This window comes from Sciurus carolinensis (genome assembly GCF_902686445.1).
Source record: "Sciurus carolinensis chromosome 14 unlocalized genomic scaffold, mSciCar1.2 SUPER_4_x, whole genome shotgun sequence".
NCBI lineage: Eukaryota > Metazoa > Chordata > Mammalia > Rodentia > Sciuridae > Sciurus > Sciurus carolinensis.
The window spans coordinates 4,806,819-4,827,594 of record NW_025920103.1 but is presented as its reverse complement, the minus strand read 5'-3'; the positions used below and the strand labels follow the sequence as shown (position 1 = coordinate 4,827,594).

At 36.6% G+C, this 20,776-nt stretch overlaps 1 pseudogene; it reads right to left on the bottom strand.

The window, feature by feature from the left end:
- LOC124973081 (coiled-coil domain-containing protein 138-like) overlaps window positions 1-20,776 on the bottom strand; it is a 102,421-nt pseudogene that overhangs the window by 62,727 nt on the left and 18,918 nt on the right.

The following is a 20,776-nucleotide window of genomic DNA, read 5'->3' as shown; positions in this document are numbered from 1 at the left end:
ATTCTGGTGTGTTTGATGTGGTTGTGGGATCCTGGATGCCAGGTGCAATCAGTCGGTCTGGGGTCCCGGTGATAGGGCGCAGTCAGTTGGTCTGGGGGTCCTGGCGGCAGGGAGCAGTCAGATGATGTAAGGGCCCCAGAGGCAGGGAGTGGTCGGTTGGGCTGAGGCATCCTGGAGACCAGGCTCAGTCAGTCCAGCCAGGGGTCCTACGGGGCCTGGGTGTCATCTCAAAATGGTGGCAGCCATGTGTAATCAAACCTGCAAGTACTGTAACAGTGAACTTCCAGGCAGCAACAGGCAGCAGGTGCTCCACTGGTGGTCGGCAATCAGTTTGCTGACTCTTGTTGGACAAGGTCATCACAACAGACAAATGGGGTAAACAGCAGGGGATCAATAAGCAGCAAAAAATGCCTCACCAGGAATCAGATATCCTCTGCTTGTTACAGAGCGACAAGGAATGCAGCCTCCCTCTAGTCTGCCATCTTGGATCTCCCTCTTTCCTAATTTGAAACACAACTCTTGGAACATTGTGGATGGCCTGGCAAATTCATAGGGAAGACCACAGAAGGGAACATCAGTTTCATGCCCTTCTCTTCTGTACACAGATAGGTTCAGGATCTCATTCCCTTAAGCCCCTTTGTGAAGACTGCTCTGATTATCTCTAAATATTTTCAATCTCTCTTTTCACATCTGAAATAAAATCTTTTGCTCCTTCCCATATTACCTTCCCAACCAAACCTCCTAAAACATTGTCTACATTTGCTGAACCTTCTTTACCTCCAAGTCATTCCTCAATTCATTTTTAATCTGGCTTCAGCCTACACTGCTCTACTAAAATGACTTACCTGTTATGAAATTTAAAGAAAACTTCTCAGTTTTTATTTTACTGAATCTCTCAGCAGCATGTTATATGACTATTTCTTTCCTTCAACTTAAAATACTTCCAATGGCTTGCATGATATCATGTTCTCCTGGTTTTCTACCACCTTCTCTGGTCATGGCTTCTCAGTCCCCTTTGCAGGTTCCATGTCTCTACCATCCTGTAACTACTCTGGTTGCTCAGGATTTGCATTTAAGTTATTTTTCTTCTCATTCTTTACACTCTCTGCTTGATTATATCTATTCAATGGCTAAAATTACCATATGTTCCCAACCTGCAACTGTTCAGTTGATTTTCTCAAGTGCCAAACTCAAGTCTGAACAGTCTATTTAATATCTCTACCTATATACTTTCAGGTAGCACAAAATAAGCATGTCCAACTGAATTCAGCTAGACATCACAGAAATATATAAAGCAAAACCATAATAAGACCCAGAAAAATAAAGGATGTTTTTCTTAAAAACAGAAAAATAAATGATGGAAAATGTGTGGGAAAAATGGCAGCCTTGTTTACTGCCTGGTGGAAATGTAAAACAGTCTGCCAGTTACTAAAAGAAGTTAACCACAGTTATCCTATGATTCAGCCATTCCACTGTTGGTATACACCCCCCCCAAAAAAAATGGAGTACATGTCCACACAAAACCTAAATACAGACATTCATAGCAGCATTACTCATGATAGCCAAATAGTGGGAAAAACTCAAATGTCCAGAAATTAATGAGTAAAATAAGAAATATGATATATCTATATAATGGAATATTACTGAGCAATAAAAAGCATGTGCTAGCCAGGCACCAGGGGGCACACATGTAATTATATCTACTCAGGAAGCTAAGGCAGAAGGATTGTAAATTCAAAGTCAACCTGGCAACTTTGCAAGACCTTGCTGTGAAATAAAAATAAACAAGTTGGGAATGTAGCTTAGTGATGTAACTCCCCTGGGTTCAATCCCCCAGTACTAAAAGGAAAAGAATAAAAAGCATGGGCTGATACATGCTAAAACATGAATGAACCTTAAAATTAGCATGCTAAGAAGTCAGTTATTTATAAAATATCACATATTTTATGATTCCAGTATTATGAACAGTTCAGAATAGGCAAACTTATAGAAACAGGAAGTAGATCAGTGGTTGCCTAGGGCTGAAGGGATTTTAAAGAACATGAAGAATAACCTCTAATGGGTTGGGGTTTGTTTTTGGGATGATGAAATATTCTAAAATTGGTTATAGTGACAACAGTTTACAACTCTGTGAATATAATAAAAAAATAATTTAACTATATACTAAAAAATAACTTTTAAGTTATGAGTTAAAAAGGAATAAACTAATCTTTTCTTCCTCCAGTTTTCTATATAAGGAAAAAGCAGCATGATTTATCCAACTGTCCAAAAACTAAACTTGCATTTTGCCCTTGATAAAATTTCTAGCATATCTCCTACATCCAAACAATCTCTAAGTCCTGTTTAACCCACCTTTTAAATATCCTCAGAATCCAGTCACTTCTCTGATCCTTGAGGTCCCCAGCCTAATACAAGACATTTCAGACTATTAACATTATTTCACATCAACTTCTCTAACCTCTCACACTGTTGACAATGTTAAACACTAACACATTTGGATGCTTACTGTACCCCAAATGCCCACATATTAAAGGCATGGTCCACAGAATGACACTAAGTGGGAGGTTGTGGAATCTTTATAAGCTGGGTCCTAAAGAAAAATCTTTAGATCATTGGGTATGTGTCACTGAAGGGGATTGTGGGACCCTGATGCCTCTATCCTTTGAATCCTGGCCATGAGTTGAGCAATGTTTTTTGCTCCATGTTCCTGCCATATGTACTATCTTGCCACCCACCCAAAGCAATGGAGCCAATCAATCATGAACTGAAATCTCTAAAACGATGAGCCAAAATAAACTTTTTCCCTTCATAAGTTGATTATCTCTGGTATTTTGTAACAGTGATAGAACAGTAACACAGAGATGACTCCCAATTTAGATAATCACCCACTATCTACTTTCTTATAGCCAGGTTAATATGTTTTACTACCAAACCTGACTCATTTAAAACAGAAATATTTCTCTTCTTCCTGAAATCCATTCTTTCTCCACACTGCACAAACCAGAAATGTGAGAATCAACTTACTTACTTTAGTCTTCCTATACTTCATTGAATTCATCATGCCAAATCCAGAATGTTTTACCTCTACAATAACCTTTATTCTTTTCCTCTGCTATGACCCCAGTCCAAGTCACCCTTATTTCTTACATTGGATCCTGCAGTAGAATGCTCTCTGGTCTCTCAGTTTATACCCCTGTCCCTCTAAGACATTTATGAAAACACATATTAGATTTTGCAACTTTCATGCTTTAAAAATCTTCAGAGCTACCTATTACATTTTCTTTGAATAAATATGTTAACTTACCATGCCTCAGGAACTTCTCATACTGGAATGTCTTAGTGTAGAATCTAAATCTTTCACTGGGCTAACCTCTACTCATATTTCAGGATTTAACTTAAATGTTAGTTTCTCAGAAAAATCTTGACTCAATCTCCTCCAATCTCAATCACAATCTCCTCCATCAGGAACTTACAGTATACACCTATTATTCCTTCATTTAAGTTTATAAAATTATAATTATATGGGTACTTATGACTACTTCTAATAAGTTACATGTAGCAAGAGGCATATATAGTGTACTCAACACAAATGCATATTAATAGGTACTCAAATATTTATTGAATACATTAAATCAATAGTGTTAACAAAAATGTATATGCTTGGAGGCCACCAATTCTACTTCAAAGCATCTCTGAGTCTGTTGAATAGACAACAAGCTGAAAAATTTATAGCCATGAAATTATCACTGAAATTAAATGGTGACAGACATAACCAAGAACTATTGCAGTGACGTGACCCCTTAAATATTGGGATAAATGTGGGGAGATGACAACTAGTAGGCAAAAGAACAAGATTGGAATGGTGACAACATGAGGACAAATACTGTCAAGTTAGAAGACTTGAATGAGTATGAATAATGGTTGTTCAGAGAAATCCAGGTACGCTCTCTAAAGGTGCCTTTCTGGTGCCTATTTTACTATGGCATAAAAATTGGATCATGTATATGTTCCTATTAAACTTTTGTCAAAAAAATCCTTTTTAATAGTAAAAGCAGGGGTTTCAAGATGGCGGCCTAGAGGGCGGCTGCATTTCACGTTGCTCCAGGACGCAGGATTCAAAAGAGGAGATAGTGAGAGACTTGACCAACTCAAAGCTGCCGGGTGAGTCTCTCCTGTTGGGGAGGTGTACTGGATGGGGCGGTAGCCCCGGAACGCAGGGAATTTGAAGCTGAGTTGCTCGGTGAGACGACACTCCCCCCGCTGGAGCGGTAAACACGGACCACTGGGAACATCGAAGAGGAGGAGGCTCAGCACAGCGCTTGGACTCGGAGCAATCACTGGGGCTCCGGACGGCTGCCTGAGGAGGAGCTGCGTGGTGAGCTGTTTAGACTCAGAGTAATCGCTTCTAAACACCGGGGGCTGCCCGGAGGAAGAGGAGGAATGTGGCAGGTCACTTGGTCTAGGAGTGACTGCATCAGAGCCACAGGCGGTTGCCAGAGGAGGAGCTGTGTGGCGAGCTGTTTGGACTCAGAACGACCGCTTCCAAACACTGGGGGGTTGTCTGGAGGAGAGGAGAAGTGCGGCGAGTCACTTGGTCTAGGAGTGACTGCATCAGAGCCACAGGCGGTTGCCAGAGGAGGAGGCGAGTGGTGAGTTGATTGGACTAAAAGCGACCGCTCCTGAACACCGGTGGCCTGCCTGGAGGAGGAGCGCGGTGGGTCACTTGGTCTCGGAGCCACCGCCCCTGAACACCTGGGGGCTACCATGAGGAGGAGGAGGAGGAACAGGGCGGGTCACTTGGGCTTGGAGTGACTGCCTAGGGCTACGGGAGGTTGGCAGGAGGAGGAGACGTGAAGTAAGTTGCTTGGACTCTTAGTGACTGCGTCGGAACACTGGGCTGCTGTCCGGTGGAGGAGTTGTGTGGCGGGTCTCTGGGTATCAGAGCTATTGTACAGGGCTCCAGGTGGCGGCTCAGAGGTGGAGCCGCATAGCCAGGTGATTAGGTGCAGAGTAGGGTCCCAGGAGCTAGGTGGCTTCTTGCTAGAAGAGCCGCACAGAGACACGCCTAGGGGCGGAGTGAAGTTTCCAGGACTGTGGGCAGATTATCTGGGAGAGGCAGCCTAAGGAGACTCGCCTGCGGAGGGTGAGGCTCCCAGGACCAGGAGGTAGGTCCGGGCCCCTGGGAACATTGCAGAGGAAGACAGCCCAGCCCAGGCAGTAGTTGTAGATTGAGGGGAACCTCTAGGAGGGGAACTGACCAGCAAGGCGTTCCCACCGAGTGAGTCTTCCCTACTGGGAGAGGTTTTCCCACAGGACGGTAAAACCAGAGACACAGGCACAAACAGGACTTGCCTCAGCCTGCAGCCTAGTTTCCCATTGGATGACCATTGGTCAACAAGTGGAGACACCTCTGACCACTAGCAGGGAATATATGCCACCTGAGGGTCACCACCCTAGAGAGGCAGCTTCTTCGTGGAGCTCCGCATTATCAACTTCCTCCAAGACTTCAGGCTACTGAAGGATAAGAGGGGATTTACTAGCAATCTTCAGGGACATTATAAGTCAAAAGAGGAAATCTGCAATATCTTAATGACCCACTGATTAATGAACAATATGAGAAAACAAGGGAAGAAAATGCCCCAAACAAATCTAGATGTTACATCAATAGAAGCCAATGACAGCATGGCAGAAGAAATGACAGAAAGGGAGTTCAGAATGTACATAAATAAAATGATTAGGGAAGCAAACGATAAGATGAAAGAGCAAATGCAGGCATTGAATGATGAGATGAAAGAGCAAATGCAGGCATTGAATGATCACAACAAACGACAGTTAACAGAGCAAATTCAGGAAGGAAAAGATCATTTCAATAAAGAGTGAGAGATATTGAAAAAAAAAACAAACAGAAATCCTTGAAATGAAGGAAACAATAAACCAAATTAAGAACTCCATAGAAAGCATAACCAATAGGATAGAACACCTGGAAGACAGAACTTCAGATATGAAGACAAAATATTTAACATCGAAAACAAAGTTGAACAAACACAGAAGATGGTAAGAAATCATGAACAGAATCTGCAAGAATTATGGGATATCATGAAAAGGCCAAATTTGAGAATTATTGGGCTTGAGGAAGGCTTAGAGAAACAAACCAAAGGAATGAACAATCTATTCAATGAAATAATATCAGAAAATTTCCCAAATCTGAAGAATGAAATGGAAAATCAAGTTCAAGAGGCTTATAGGACTCCAAGTACACAAAATTACAATAGACCCACACCAAGGCACATTATAATGAAAATACCTAACATACAAAATAAGGTCAGAATTTTAAAGGCGGTGAGAGAAAAGAATCAAATTACATTCAGGGGGAAACCAATACAGATATCAGCAGATTTTTCAATCCAGACCCTAAAAGCTAGAAGGGCCTTGAACATTTTTCAAGCTCTGAAAGAAAATGGATGTCAACCAAGATTCTTATACCCAGCAAAGCTTACCTTCAAATTTGACGATGAAATAAAATCTTTCCATGATAAAAAAAAAGCTAAAAGAATTTACAAAAAGAAAGCCAGCATTACAGAACATTCTCGGCAAAATATTTCATGAGGAAGAGATAAAAAACAAAGAAGCAAATCAGTAAAGGGAGGAATTATCCTAAAGGAACTGTCAAATAAAGGAGGAACCAAGATGTGTCAAAAAATAAATAAATAAATAAATAAAATTTTAAATATTAACCAAATGACCAGGAATACAAATCATATCTCAATAATAACCCTGAATGTTAATGGCCTGAATTCATCAATCAAAAGACATAGACTGGTAGATTGGATAAAAAGAATGGTCCAACAATATGTTGCCTGCAAGAGACTCACCTCATAGAAAGAGATATCCATAGACTAAAGGTGAAAGGATGGGGAAAAACATACCATGCACATGGACTCAGCAAAAAAGCTGGAGTATGCATCCTCATTTCAGATAATGTGGACTTCAAGCCAAAGTTAGTCAGAAGGGATAAGGAAGGACATTTCATACTGCTTAAGGGAACCATAAATCAGCAAGATATAACAATCATAAACATCTATGCCCCAAGCAGTGGCTCATCCATGAATGTTAAACAAATCCTTCTCAATTTTAGAAACCAAATAGACCATAACACAATAATACTAGGTGATTTTAACATGCCTCTCTCACCACTGGAGAGATCTTCCAAACAAAAATTGAACAAAGAAACCATAGATCTCAATAACACAATCAATAATTTAGACTTAACCAACATTTATAGAATATACCATCCAACCAAGAGCGAATACACTTTCTTCTCAGCAGCACATGGATCCTTCTCTAAAATAGACCATATATTATGCCACGAAGCTAATGTCAGCAAATACAAGAAGATAGAGACACTACCTTGTATTCTATCAGATCATAATGGATTGAAGTTAGAAATAAAGGAAAGAGTAAAAAACAGAAACTACTCCAACACCTGGAGATTAAACAATATGCTATTATTATGATGAATGGAAAACAGAAGATATTAGGAAGGAAATTAAAAAATTCTTAGAGGTAAACGAGAACAAAGAAACATCCTATCAAAATCTCTGAGAAACTATAAAAGCAGTACTTAGAGGAAGATTTATTTCATGGAGCGCATTTAATAAAAGAAGTAAAACTCAAAAAATAAACGACCTAACAGTACAGCTCAAAGCCCTAGAAAAAGAAGAATAGACCAACACCAAAAGTAGTAGAAGACAGGAAATAGTGAAACTCAGAGCTGAAATCAACGAAATTGAAACAAAAGAAACAATACAAAAAATTGACAAATTAAATAGTTGGTTCTTCCAAAAAATAAACAAAATTGATAAACCTTCAGCCACACTAACAAAGAGAAGACGAGAGAAAACCCAAATCACTAAAATTCGGAATGAACAAGGAAATACCACAACAGACACGACTGAAGTATAAAACATAAGTAGAAGCTATTTTGAAAATCTATACTCCAACAAAATAGAAAATTTCGAAGACATCAACAGGTTTCTAGAGACATAAGATTTGCCTAAACTGAACGAGGAGGACATACACAATTTAAGTAGATCAATTTCAAGTAATGAAATAGAAGAAGTCATCAAAAGCTTACCAACAAAGAAAAGTCCAGGACCAGATGGGTTCTCAGCCGAGTTTTACAAAACTTTTAAAGAAGAGCTCATTCCAATACTTCTCAAAGTATTCCATAAAATAGAAGAGGAGGGAGCCCTACCAAACTCATTCTATGAAGCCAATATCACCCTGATACCTAAACCAGACAGAGACATATCGAGGAAAGAAAATTCCAAACCAATATCCTTAATGAACATCGACGCAAAAATTCTCAACAAAATTTTAGCAAATCGCATACAAAAACATATTAAAAAGATAGTGCACCATGATCAAGTGGGTTTTATCCCAGGGATGCAAGGTTGGTTCAACATCAGGAAATCAATACATGTAATCCACCATATCAATAGACTTAAAGTCAAGAATCACATGATTATTTCGATAGCTACAGAAAAAGCATTTGATAAAATACAGCATTGCTTCTTGCTCAAAACACTAGAAAAAATAGGGATAGTGGGAACATTCCTTAACATTGTAAAGGCCATCTATGCTAAGCCCATGGCTAATATTATTCTAAATGGTGAAAAACTGAAAGCATTCCCTCTAAAAACTGGAACAAGGCAGGGATGCCCTCTTTCACAACTTCTATTCAATATCGTCCTTGAAACTCTAGCCAGAGCAATTAGACAGACCAAAGAAATTAAAGGGATACGAATAGGAAAAGAAGAACTCAAACTATCCCTATTTGTAGATGATATGATTGTATACTTAGAGGAACGAGGAAATTCCACCAGAAAACTGTTAGATCTCATAAGTGAATTCAGTAAAGTAGCGGGATATAAGATCAATGCACATAAATGTAAGGCATTTCTATACATAAGCGATGAATCTTCAGAAAGAGAAATTTGGAAAACTACCCCATTAACAATAGCTTCGAAAAAAATAAAATACTTGGGAATCAATCTCACAAAAGAGGTGAAAGACCTCTACAATGAGAACTACAGAACACTAAAGAAAGAAATTAAAAAAACCTTAGAAGATGAAAAGATCTTCCATGTTCTTGGATAGGAAGAATTAATATTGTCAAAATGGCCATACTACCAAAAGTGTTATACAGATTCAATGCAATTCCAATTAAAATCCCAATGATGTACCTTACAAAAATAGAGGAAGAAATTATGAAATTCATCTGGAAGAATAAAAAACCCAGAATAGCTAAAGCAATCCTTGGCAGAAAGAGTGAAGCAGGGGGTATCGCAATACCAGATCTTCAACTCTACTACAAAGCAATAGTAACAAAAACGGCATGGTATTGGTACCAAAATAGAAAGGTGGATCAATGGTACAGAATAGAGTACACGGAACCAAACCCTAATAAATACAATTTTCTCATACTAGACAAAGGGGCCAAAAATATGCAATGGAGCAAAGATAGCCTCTTCAACAAATGGTGCTGGGAGAATTGGAAATCCATATGCAACAGAATGAAACTAAACCCATATCTCTCACCATGCACGAAACTAAACTCAAAATGGATTAAGGACCTCGGAATCAGACCAGGGACCTTGCATCTTATAGAATTAAAAGTAGGTCCAGAGCTTCAACATGTCAGCTTAGGACCAGACTTCCTCAACAGGACTCCCATAGCACAAGAAATAAAAGCAAGAATTAATAACCGGGATAGATCAAACTAAAAAGCTTTCTGTCAGCAAAGAAAACTATCAGCAATGGGAAGAAACAACCTACAGAGTGGGAGAAAATCTTTGACTATCATACTTCAGATAGAGCACTAATCTCCACAATCTATAAAGAACTCAAAAAACTCTACACCAAGAATGCAAGTAATCCAATCGACAAATGGGCTAAGGAAATGAATAGACACTTCACAGAAGAAGATCAACAAGCAATCAACAAACATATGGAAAAATGTTCAACATCTCTAGTAATAAGAGAAATGCAAATCAAAACCACCCTAAGATTCCACCTCACCCCAATTAGAATGGCGATTATCAAGAATACAAGCAACGACAGGTGTTGGCGAGGATGTGGGGAGAAAGGTACACTCATACATTGCTGGTGGGGCTTCAAATTAGTGCAGCCACTCTGGAAAGTAGTGTGGAGACTCCTTAGAAAACTTGGAATGGAACCACCATTTGACCCAGCTATCCCACTCCTTGGCCTATACCCAAAGGATTTAAAATCAGCATATTACAGAGATACAGCCACATTAATGTTCATAGCTGCTCAGTTCATAATAGCCAGATTGTGGAACCAACCTAGATGTCCTTCAATTGATGAATGGATAAAGAAACTGTTATATATATATATATATATACAATGGAATATTACTCAGCCATAGAGAATGATAAAATTATGGCATTTTCAGGCAAATGGATGAAACTGGAGAATATCATGCTAAGTGAGATAAGCCAATCTCAAAAAACCAAAGGAAGAATGATATCACTAATAAGTGGATGATGACACATAATGGGGGTTGGGAGGGGTTAGTGTTAGGGTTAGAGTTAGGTTTAGGGAGGGGGGCAAGAATGGAGGAAGGAAGGACTGTATAGAGGGAAAAGAGGGGTGGGAGGGGTGGGGGGAAGGGAAAAAATAACAGAATTAATCAAACATTACCCTATGTAAATTTATGATTACACAAATGGTATGCCTTTACGCTATGTACAAATAGAGAAACAACATGTATCCAATTTGTGTAGAATCATAAAAAAAATGAAATGCAAGTAGAAAAAACTGAATGTACACCAAATTACTTTGGTGGCCTTTGATGAAACTGGCCTTCTGATTGTTACATTTTTATATAATCATCTCCTGTTGAATTTGGAATGATCCTCTGACTGCTTTAACCAATGGAATGCAGCAAAAGTGACAGTATGCCAAGTTCTGGGGCCTAAGACTTAATGAGGCCTCCTTTGTACTCTAGGAGAAGTAGCCAGGTGAGAGGCCCAAACCAGTCACCTGAAGGCTATAGGAAGAGGCTGGGTAGGTCGAAGTCCAGTTGAGTTCCCAGATTGTGTCCAGCACCAACTTGCTATCCCTGAGTGGAGCTACTTCAGATCTTCAGCTGGTTTCTAATACCATTCTCCACAGACAACACACACAACAAGCAGAAAAACCGCTCAATACCATAATAGGTAATAAATGTTTTTTTTTAATTTTAAACCATTAAAAAAATAGTAAAAGCAAAAAAAAAGTACATGCTTAACAACAACTCTTAACACTACAAGGCATATTTTAAAGATTAAAGAAATCAGATTAATCCCTTGTACTTTACTTTTTAAAAAATATTTTTCTTGTTTACCATAGATGATCTATCCTTGCAACCTTGCTTCTTTTGTATTATATAGAGTATTATCAAAAATCTTTCTACTGTCACTTCTTTGATTAAAAAAAACCTATTAAACAGCTAGTCTCAGTTTTCACTATTTTATTTCCCAGACAGGAAGCTAAATTCACAATATGACAATCACTTCTTTCCAAACAACTCTTGTCTCTTAATTCCTTGTACCTGGATTGACCTTTCCATTGCTCTCCTTTCTAAATTGTACCTCTTAGTCAAGAACCAGAGTTTGTCTTTCTCTAAATTTATTCCGAGTGATTCGGGTTAAGAAAAACTTTTTTTCTGAAATGCTACATTATTACAACATGAATTAATTTAACAAAATGAACTACTGGTTTTTAAAATATTTTGGGTATTTCAAGTGTATATAATGTTTCCAATAAAAAGAGTAGCAAACAGAAATTACTACATATGTTTCTTTCTTTACTCCTAGTGGAAATGTGATAAATATATAAATTACACCCTTTAGAAACAAACACCAAAGAAAAGATAAACTGCAAGAAGGTTCAAAAATACATTTTAGTTAGAGTTGATAAAGAAACTTCTTACTATGTAATACTTAAAACAATGAATCTCAAACACCTAATTCACAAAGCACATTTTACCTGCAGATTTGTTTCTGTAGAATGGGATGGGTTGAGGATAAACATAAAACATAGGATAATCTGAAGCCTAAGAAACATGCCCACAGAAAAAAATCACTACTCCCAATATTTTTCTTTCATTCTCTATATTTTCTCACTCAACAGTTTCTACAAATTGAGTTGTTCCCTTCTGACCTTGCCTTAACCCACTTATCTATACTAATTAAAATTGCATTCAAAATTTGCAAATACTTAGTGCCCAGAATATAAATATTTCTGAATTCTCAAATCAGTATTTAGATCTTACCTGCAGTTTCAGATGTATTTGAAATAACTCAACATACACCTGATTTATCTGATGTGGAAGTAAAGTCTGCTTGTTTGACACTTTGGATTTTGGACAGCTGAAACTTTTCAAAGAAGAGTCACTGACATTGAAACATTCAGTCTGAGATCTTAATGAGGCCCTATCTGTTGGCAGGTTGACTGCAAAGTAAATAAAATTTTAATTATAAACTTTATTATATCTCCAAACATCTCAGAGTAACCTTCAAGAAAAAATTATTTTAAGTTTAAAATTATACTATTGTGAAAATTTTCAGAAAAGAAAGAATGTTATAGCAAATACAGTAAAATGTTAACATTTAGAAAATTTGAGTTAAAAGTATACAGGAAACCTTCATGCAACTTTTCTCTAAGTATGAAATTATTTCAGAATTAATTATTTTAAAATGCATGAGAACACTATATATTAACTGCCTAGAATATGAAATGGAATATCACTTCAGAAGTTTAATACATTCCCTTCTATGTAACTAAACTAACAAGATGTCCAAATAGAATGTTAATTATTGCCTTATTTTTCTTTTTAATTTCTATTACTTATATCTAAAAAGTCCTTACTTATGAGGCAAAAAAAACCATCTATAGTAAAAATTATAAAATGCTTAAGAAACTGAAGACACTAGAAGATAAAAATGAAAAGACACCCCACGTTCATATACTAGGAGAATTAACATTGTTAAAATGGCCAAACTATCAAAAGGCAATCTACAAATTCAATACAATTCCCATCAAAATACCAATGACATTCTTCACAGAAATAGGGGAAAAAATCCTAAAATTCAGAAGAAAGCATAAAAGACCCAAAGTTGCCAAAGCAATCCTGAGAAAAAGTTATAGAGCAAGACTAGAGGCATCATGATTCCTGATTTCAAATACACTAGAATGCATTTAGATGGTAACAAAAATATCATGGTATTGACATAAAAAAGAAATACAAAAACCAATGGAATTAGAGAACTCAGAAATAAACTTATGCCTCTATAGTTATCTGATTCTTGACAAAGTAGCCAAAAACACATTGGAAAGAAGATAGCCTCTTCAACAAATGGTACTGGGAAAATTGAATATTCAAATGTAGACAATTGAAACTAGACCCCTATGTCTCACCTTGTACATGAATCAACTCAAAATAAATCCTAATAGTTCAGGAAAAGGTAGCAAGAATTGACAAATGGGATTACACAAAATTTTAAAGCTTCCACACAGCAAAAGATAGAAGAGAGTTAAGAGAGATTTACAAAATAGTAGAAAGTATTTGCCAACTGTTCATTCTGTCATTCATCATGACAGAAGATTAACATCCAGAATTATATACACAAAAAGTTAACAAAAGAGCAAGTAATCCAACCAATAAATGGGTAAAGAGCCTGCACAGACACTTAAAAGCAAGTACAAATGACCAATTAATATGTGAAAATGTGCTCAACATCTTTAGCCATCAGTGAAATGCAAATCAAAACTACACTGAGATTCCACCCTGCCTAGTCAAAATGGCTTAGTCAAAAAACCAAAAATAGGGGCTGGGGAGATAGCTCAGTCAGTAGAGTGCTTGCCTTGTAAGCACAAGGCCCAAATGCTGACAAGGATGTGAAAAAGGAACACTTACTCAATGTTGGTGTGAATGTAAATTAGTATAGCCATTATGAAAACAACAGGAAGGTTCCTCAAAAAATTAAAAACAGAAATACCATATGATGCAACTATAAAGCATTCCTGGCTATATTTCTGGAGGAAATGAAGTCAGCATACAAAAAAGATATTTGCAGACCTATTTTTATTGTGGCATTATTAATAATAACTAACTTAAGGAATCACCCTAGGTGCTGTCAATAGATGGATAGGTAAAGAAAATATGACATATATACATATGGAATATTATTCAGTTATAAAAAAGAAACAAACATGTCATTTGCAGGAAAGCAGGTGGTACTGTAGTTTCTTATGTTAAGTGAAATAAGCAAAACTCAGACAAATGTCACATGTTTTTCCTCATATATGGAAACTATTAGGAAAAAAAGATAATCTGAAAGTAGAGAAGGTATTTTAGGAAAGGAGAAGAAAAACAGACAGTGAAAGAAAGAGGAGAGTAAGAGAAAGTAGTTGGGAAGGTGCACACAATTAAAACATGATATATGCATGTATGGAAAAGTCAGTGAAATCCATTAATTTAAAAAATTAATGAGTTAATATTTGTAACAAAAGTTGTCTAAAGTAAAAGAAATATTAAAGCAATTTTAACACATACCCACACACACAGTTCTTGTTTGTTTTTCCCAATTTCAACTATATGTCTATAATAATTTCTATAACCTCCTTCTTTAAATAGTAATAAGTTCTCTTAAATCTACCCATGATGATTTCAGAATGATGGGCTCAAACACTTACACTACATTTATCATATTTAATAAATACGTGAAAACTTTCTCCTACAGAGAGGTATTTGAGCTGCTTTGGCTATACAGATGCTACACAGTCATGCATCTGATACACAAGTTCAAGAGTTTTTCTGGGGCATATGACTGTAGCATACATGTACTATGCTATATGCACAGGTTCAACTTTACTGTTGATGCCATTTTCTTCCAAAATGGTTACATTAATTTACTCCCAAAGGCAGTGGATAAGTAAGTTGCTCTTAGTATATGTTCCTGCCAACACTATACCATCAGAATCCATTTTCTTCTAATAATTAGAGTATAAAATGCGCTCTAGCAGTGGTTTTAACTTGCATTAGCTTAAAGGAGCCCAGCATCTTAGACATACCCTGAATTAATTTTTAAGAAAGAAAAGTTTCACACCATTCAGTTCAGTAAATACACTAAAAGTAAGAAAAGTTCAGTGTTATGCTTGCCTCTCCAAGTTCCCACCTCACCAATTTCTGGCCTGAGCACTCCTTACATTTTTGGTCAACTTTCACATACATTTAACTTTTAAAATAGTTTAATCTATGTTTTAGTGGGAAGATCCAAGTCCAAGCTGAAGGAATCTTCATTGCCTTCATACACTGAGATCCATATGGCAAAGGGGATGAAGGAGAGGGGAGAAAGGGGAAAATGAGTATTTATTGTGTGCAGACAACACGTTTGCAGGAGAAAAAGAGAGAACCAACAACAGTGCTGGAATCCTTACAGCCAAAAGGCTTCATCACTGGTTGCCTCTTTGCATGAAATCCTGACAACCTATGAAAGGAAGACAGGTACACAGAAAGTTGCTACTAGTTCATTGTTAAAGAAGCCATACTATAAGTAATCTGTACTGTTCTCTCAAAATATTAGGGTTAGGAAAACACTACCACAATCATTTCCTCACTTTCTAACAAACACTGACTTGAAAAAGAATTGAAGGCAATACAGAAGTATTGTTACTAAATTATCTTGAGAAGTTTTGAAAGCACTGGCATACAACTGGAAAATAATGAAGTTCACTTTTCTCTTCTCTAGTTAATAACAAGCACAGTAACCATCTCATGGTTTACAAAAATTCAGAACACAGAAATACCCAGAAAACAGAAATACTCCTAAGAACCAGTATTATTATTAAGAGGCAAGTTTTATGTGTGCTAAAAAAATTACTATTTAACATATTTTTTGTAGTTGTAGATGGATAAAATGCCTTTATTTAATTTTTATGTGGTACTAAGGAGTGAACACAGTGCCTCACACATACTAGGCAAGCATTCTGCCATTGAGCCCCAGTCCCAGCCCCAAAATTACTATTTAAATGAAAAATACATATATATATATGTGTATTTATATACATATATACATATATATATATATATATATATTTACATTTTTCCATGTTTTTTAAAGACTGGTTATTTTGGAGGTACTAACTCTATGATCATTCTCATTCACTTATTCTGTTTCCTGATTCTTCAAATCATGAAAAGAATCAGTTCATCATCTAGGCTTTAAAAAAAAGTCTATCACAGAAACCTGGAAGTTTACTATAGTATTTGAAATGAATAAAATTTCCTTTTAAACATTAGCAGCATGATAAGTGAGAAAAAATATGAAAAGAAGACATTTTTAAATGCAAAAATAAACATGTAAAAGAACAAAAAGTAAAAATGAACCATTATTGATTTTGATGACCCACTAAGTATCCTTCAATCTTTTCTAGTCATTACATAGGCCTGATTAGAAATGACACATATCTGTAGAATGCTCTAGAACTGCCAAATTCTTTCATCTAATCCCCAATAATTCAGTGAGAAAGATACAGCACATACTGTTAACTATTTTAGGTAAAGAAATAAAGTTTACCCTGATGAAACTGAACTCTAGAGAAGTTAAATAACTGACAGTGACATAACTAGTAAAGACTGAAATGGAATTAGAATCCCAGGTTTCTCTTAAAAGATCATCTTAGACTAGAAATTTCTAGAGAAGCACTGTTCAGAAGGTATACAATGCAAGACACGTAGGTCATTTAAAATTTCCTGGTGGAACACTAAAAACAAAGAAAGAGGTAAACTTTAACAATATATTCTATTTAATTTGGTATAACTACAATATTACCACTCTGACATAAATCAATATAGAAAATTATTAAGAAGACATTTTACTTTCTTTTATCCATGCTAAGTCTTTCAAATCCAATGTGTATTTTAGACTTACAGTATCTCAATACAGACCAGTCCCATTTCAAGTACTCAATAGCTACATGTGGTTTTTAGCCACTGTGCTGGACAGGGTATTTCTAGATATATTGTAGACAGGAACTGTGAAAAAATTCCAATGGTGTGAAAACCTTCATAATCCAAAACATTCAAATTAGAACTTGGAATTACACCCATGTCACTTATATAAACATAAATTATTAAAGTATTTTCTACTTTTCTTATTATACATTAAATCTACCTCATGTCCTGCTCTTGAATTGATTATTTTGTGAATGACAAATGAAAGAGTACTCTCAATAATGAAAACAGTTAATATTTGAGAATTTTACTATGTATCCAGTGATTTTCAAAGTGCTTTACATGAATCAACTCATTTAAGGAGAAAAAGAGGAGGCAATTTATTTAAAATATTCAACCTCCCATATATGGTTATGTTAATAATATAGAGATATTTAAGCACAATTGTTTATTTCAACATGTCATTTTGTATATGCACACATTTTATAGTTTTACATTATTTCAAAATGTTTTTTCTTCTTGATACCCACAGTATTTTTTCTACCCACAAACTTTTATTAAATATTTAATTGAACATTCATTTCACCATTATCTCCTTAATAAAACTATCATCCTGTTTAGTACAGTATTGCATGATATATTTTTGGTTACTACATTCCCTTCAATGGTTCTCCCAACTACTTCATGTACAGTGCTTAATATTATTGGATTTACAATAGACACTGACTTGAATGTCGCCACCCCCAAATCCTATACTACAGTTTTTTTCTGAGTTCCTTTTTTAAAGAAAAGAGAACAGTTTTCATTTCCTTATGTGTGGATGAATACACACATAAGTAATTTTTTATCTCTTAAATTAGGCAAATAATTTACCTTTCCATTATGCCACTAAACACAAGTTGTCTATGCTTTAATAAGAAATTCTCAGCAAAAATTAATAAATTAGTCTCTTCAACTTATAAGGGGGCCCCCAGACTGCTTATTCATCTCCTCAAGGAAAAGGAAACACAAGAACAATTTGCCCTTTTCCCTTTCTGTTTCTTGAAGTACTGAGTGAAAAATAACAGTAATAATTCAGAATACTTTACCAATTCACATTTAAGTGCTTGAATAAATTGCAAAAAGGTGTTGTACAGTTTTCTTTCATCAGGATAACATTTCAAGTAACCAACTTTATCTCTAGAGAAGTGGATATCCAAATCATCTGTCAATTAAAAAGATATACTAACATCACATACTAATTATCTAATCCTAGCCTCCTACATAAGACTCCATCCACCAAATGCTTTCTTAACTGTATTTCACCTAAATGCAACTTTAGAGAAAACTGGAATCAAGAACTCCTGAATATGGTAGATTAGAGGCATTCAAGGCTTACCTACTGCTCTACGAGACTGAACCAAAATGGAAGCTGTGCAGCTGCATGTTGAGGTAGGGGACAGAGAAAAGTACTAGAGTGCAAACACAGGGAGCCAGTGATCAGGCAAAACCCCAAAATATGGTGCTTTAAAATAAAAAGAAACTCAGAATCTACATAGCAAGCTATCAAAAGAGAAGAGATTCCCTGCACTTTGCAAGAAATTTATCAATGCCATGAGGAGCCATCTAAAGATGGGTCCTTCTGTCTGAATTTATTGCATGGGAGATCTGAAACCCCTGCATTTTTTATATCTCCAAGTTCCAATGTCTTCTCCTCTTCTCTGTTCCAGCAGGTGTCCACTCTGAGAGTCAGTTTGGGTCCACGAATTGACTGCTGAGAATTATAGGCAGTGGGAAATATGGTCTATGAGGCAGAGAGAAGCAAGAAGACACTTCTACATAAAATGTATGGTTGGATCTCTTGAAAAGGAGGGACAGCAGCTGGGAGTGATTTACAAAAAGACTGGGTCCAGGAGCACCATGGCTTGAACTTGTAAATCTCTTCATTCAGGAGGCTCCCTACCCCAGTGCAGATTCCACTGATTTGGTCTTCCATGCTCATAGGCAGACAACAAACCTCTATAGTTTGGATATTTGTCACATGCCCAAGAGTACAGAATGAAGAACTTGGGACCATGGGTGAGAAAACCAGACTGGTTCACAGGCATGAAGGCTGAGAGGTTGGTGCATGGTTCCAACTATCGCTGCAACCCCATTCTTGATGCAAAATCAGAGACCTTGGGCATGAAGTTAGCCCTGCTGCAGGTAACTTTGTCTTAGCCCAGGCTGGTGGGCAAGGAGAGGCTGACTGAGTCCACACACTGCCCTAACTGGTTTGGCCTGCCTGAGCTGGAGTTGAAAAGGAACACATCATACTGCCACCATCACCCACAACATCCCCATACCTGGCAAATGATAAAAATTTGAGGTCTTGTTAAGAAGTGTCTCCATCTTAAATATCTTGGCAAGGAAAAATATGACATTCTTTGATTTTCCTTTCATTTTAATTTTTTCTTTGTTGTTTTGTTTTCCTTTTTTTAAATACTTTTATCCAATTTTATTAAATGTTTTAATTATTTAATTGCAGTTTTACTCTTGTCTCTACTTTCTCATTTTATTCCTTTTTCTGTCTTTTCACTTTTCTTCTTTCTTCTGCTTCCTCCCTTTAAAATTTTATCCAGTATGTTTTTTTTTTTTTGCACAGTACTGAGGATTGAACTCCATGTTGCTCTTCCACTGAGCTATAAGTCTTTCATTTTTTTACTTTTAAGACAGAGTATCAGGGCTGGGACTGTAGCTAAGTGACAAAGAGCTTGCCTAGCATGTGTGAGGCACTGGGTTTGATCTTTAGCACCACATAAAATAAATAAATAAAATAAAGGCATTCTGTCCATCAACAGCAAGAAAGAAAGAGAGAAAGAAAGAAAGAAAGAAAGAAAGAAAGAAACAGAAAGAAAGAAAGAAATACAGAGTATCATTAAACAAACAGGCTAATATCAAACTTGTAATAGTCTTGCCTCAGCCTCCAGAGTAGATGGGATTATAGGTGTGAGTCACTGTGCCCAGCTATTTCAATATTAATTTTACTTTCATTAAGGTCTAATTTTTAACCAATTCTATATTATGAGTACCCCTTTCTTCTCTCTGGTTAGTGGGGTTGGAGAAGTTCTTTTTTATATGTTTTTACTGTATGTTGATATATGATTTGCTTTCAAGTTGTTTGTTGTTATTGGTGGTCATTTTTTGCTCTCAAACTAGCACTACAGATTAAGTCCAGCACCTGGAACACAGTGGATGTTATGACACTGAGCTTTAGCCCTGACCCAGTTGAGAGAAATTGTACCTTAGTCTATCCAGGACTGAGTCTTCCTCAAACTTTGGTGGATCCTTCAACATAAAAATAGGGTGGAGAAAAGCAACCATCAGACAATCTGGCTGCAAGTATGCACAGATGACAGGGGTGGGCTGAAGATTTCTACAGTCCCTGAGCAACAACAGAGAAATAACATGACTATTGTTACCATGCCACTATTAAGGGGCCCTAGCATTGGCTGCACCCAAGTCCTCTTACGCTGTACAGTGCTAAGAGAAACAGCCATCTAAAGTATACTTTGTATACTCCACTGTCTATATCATACTCACAGAAGGCCTACAAAGAAAGCAAATCCCTCGGATTCTGACAAAGTACTCAGAGTCAAAATCCACCAAACACAGTCTAAGGAACTTCAGGGAAACTACAGCACAAACTCCATTTGCAATGACTCTCAACACTACACAAAAAACCAATATCCAATGACATAATATAAAAAGAAGGCTACTCACTAATAAGACCCT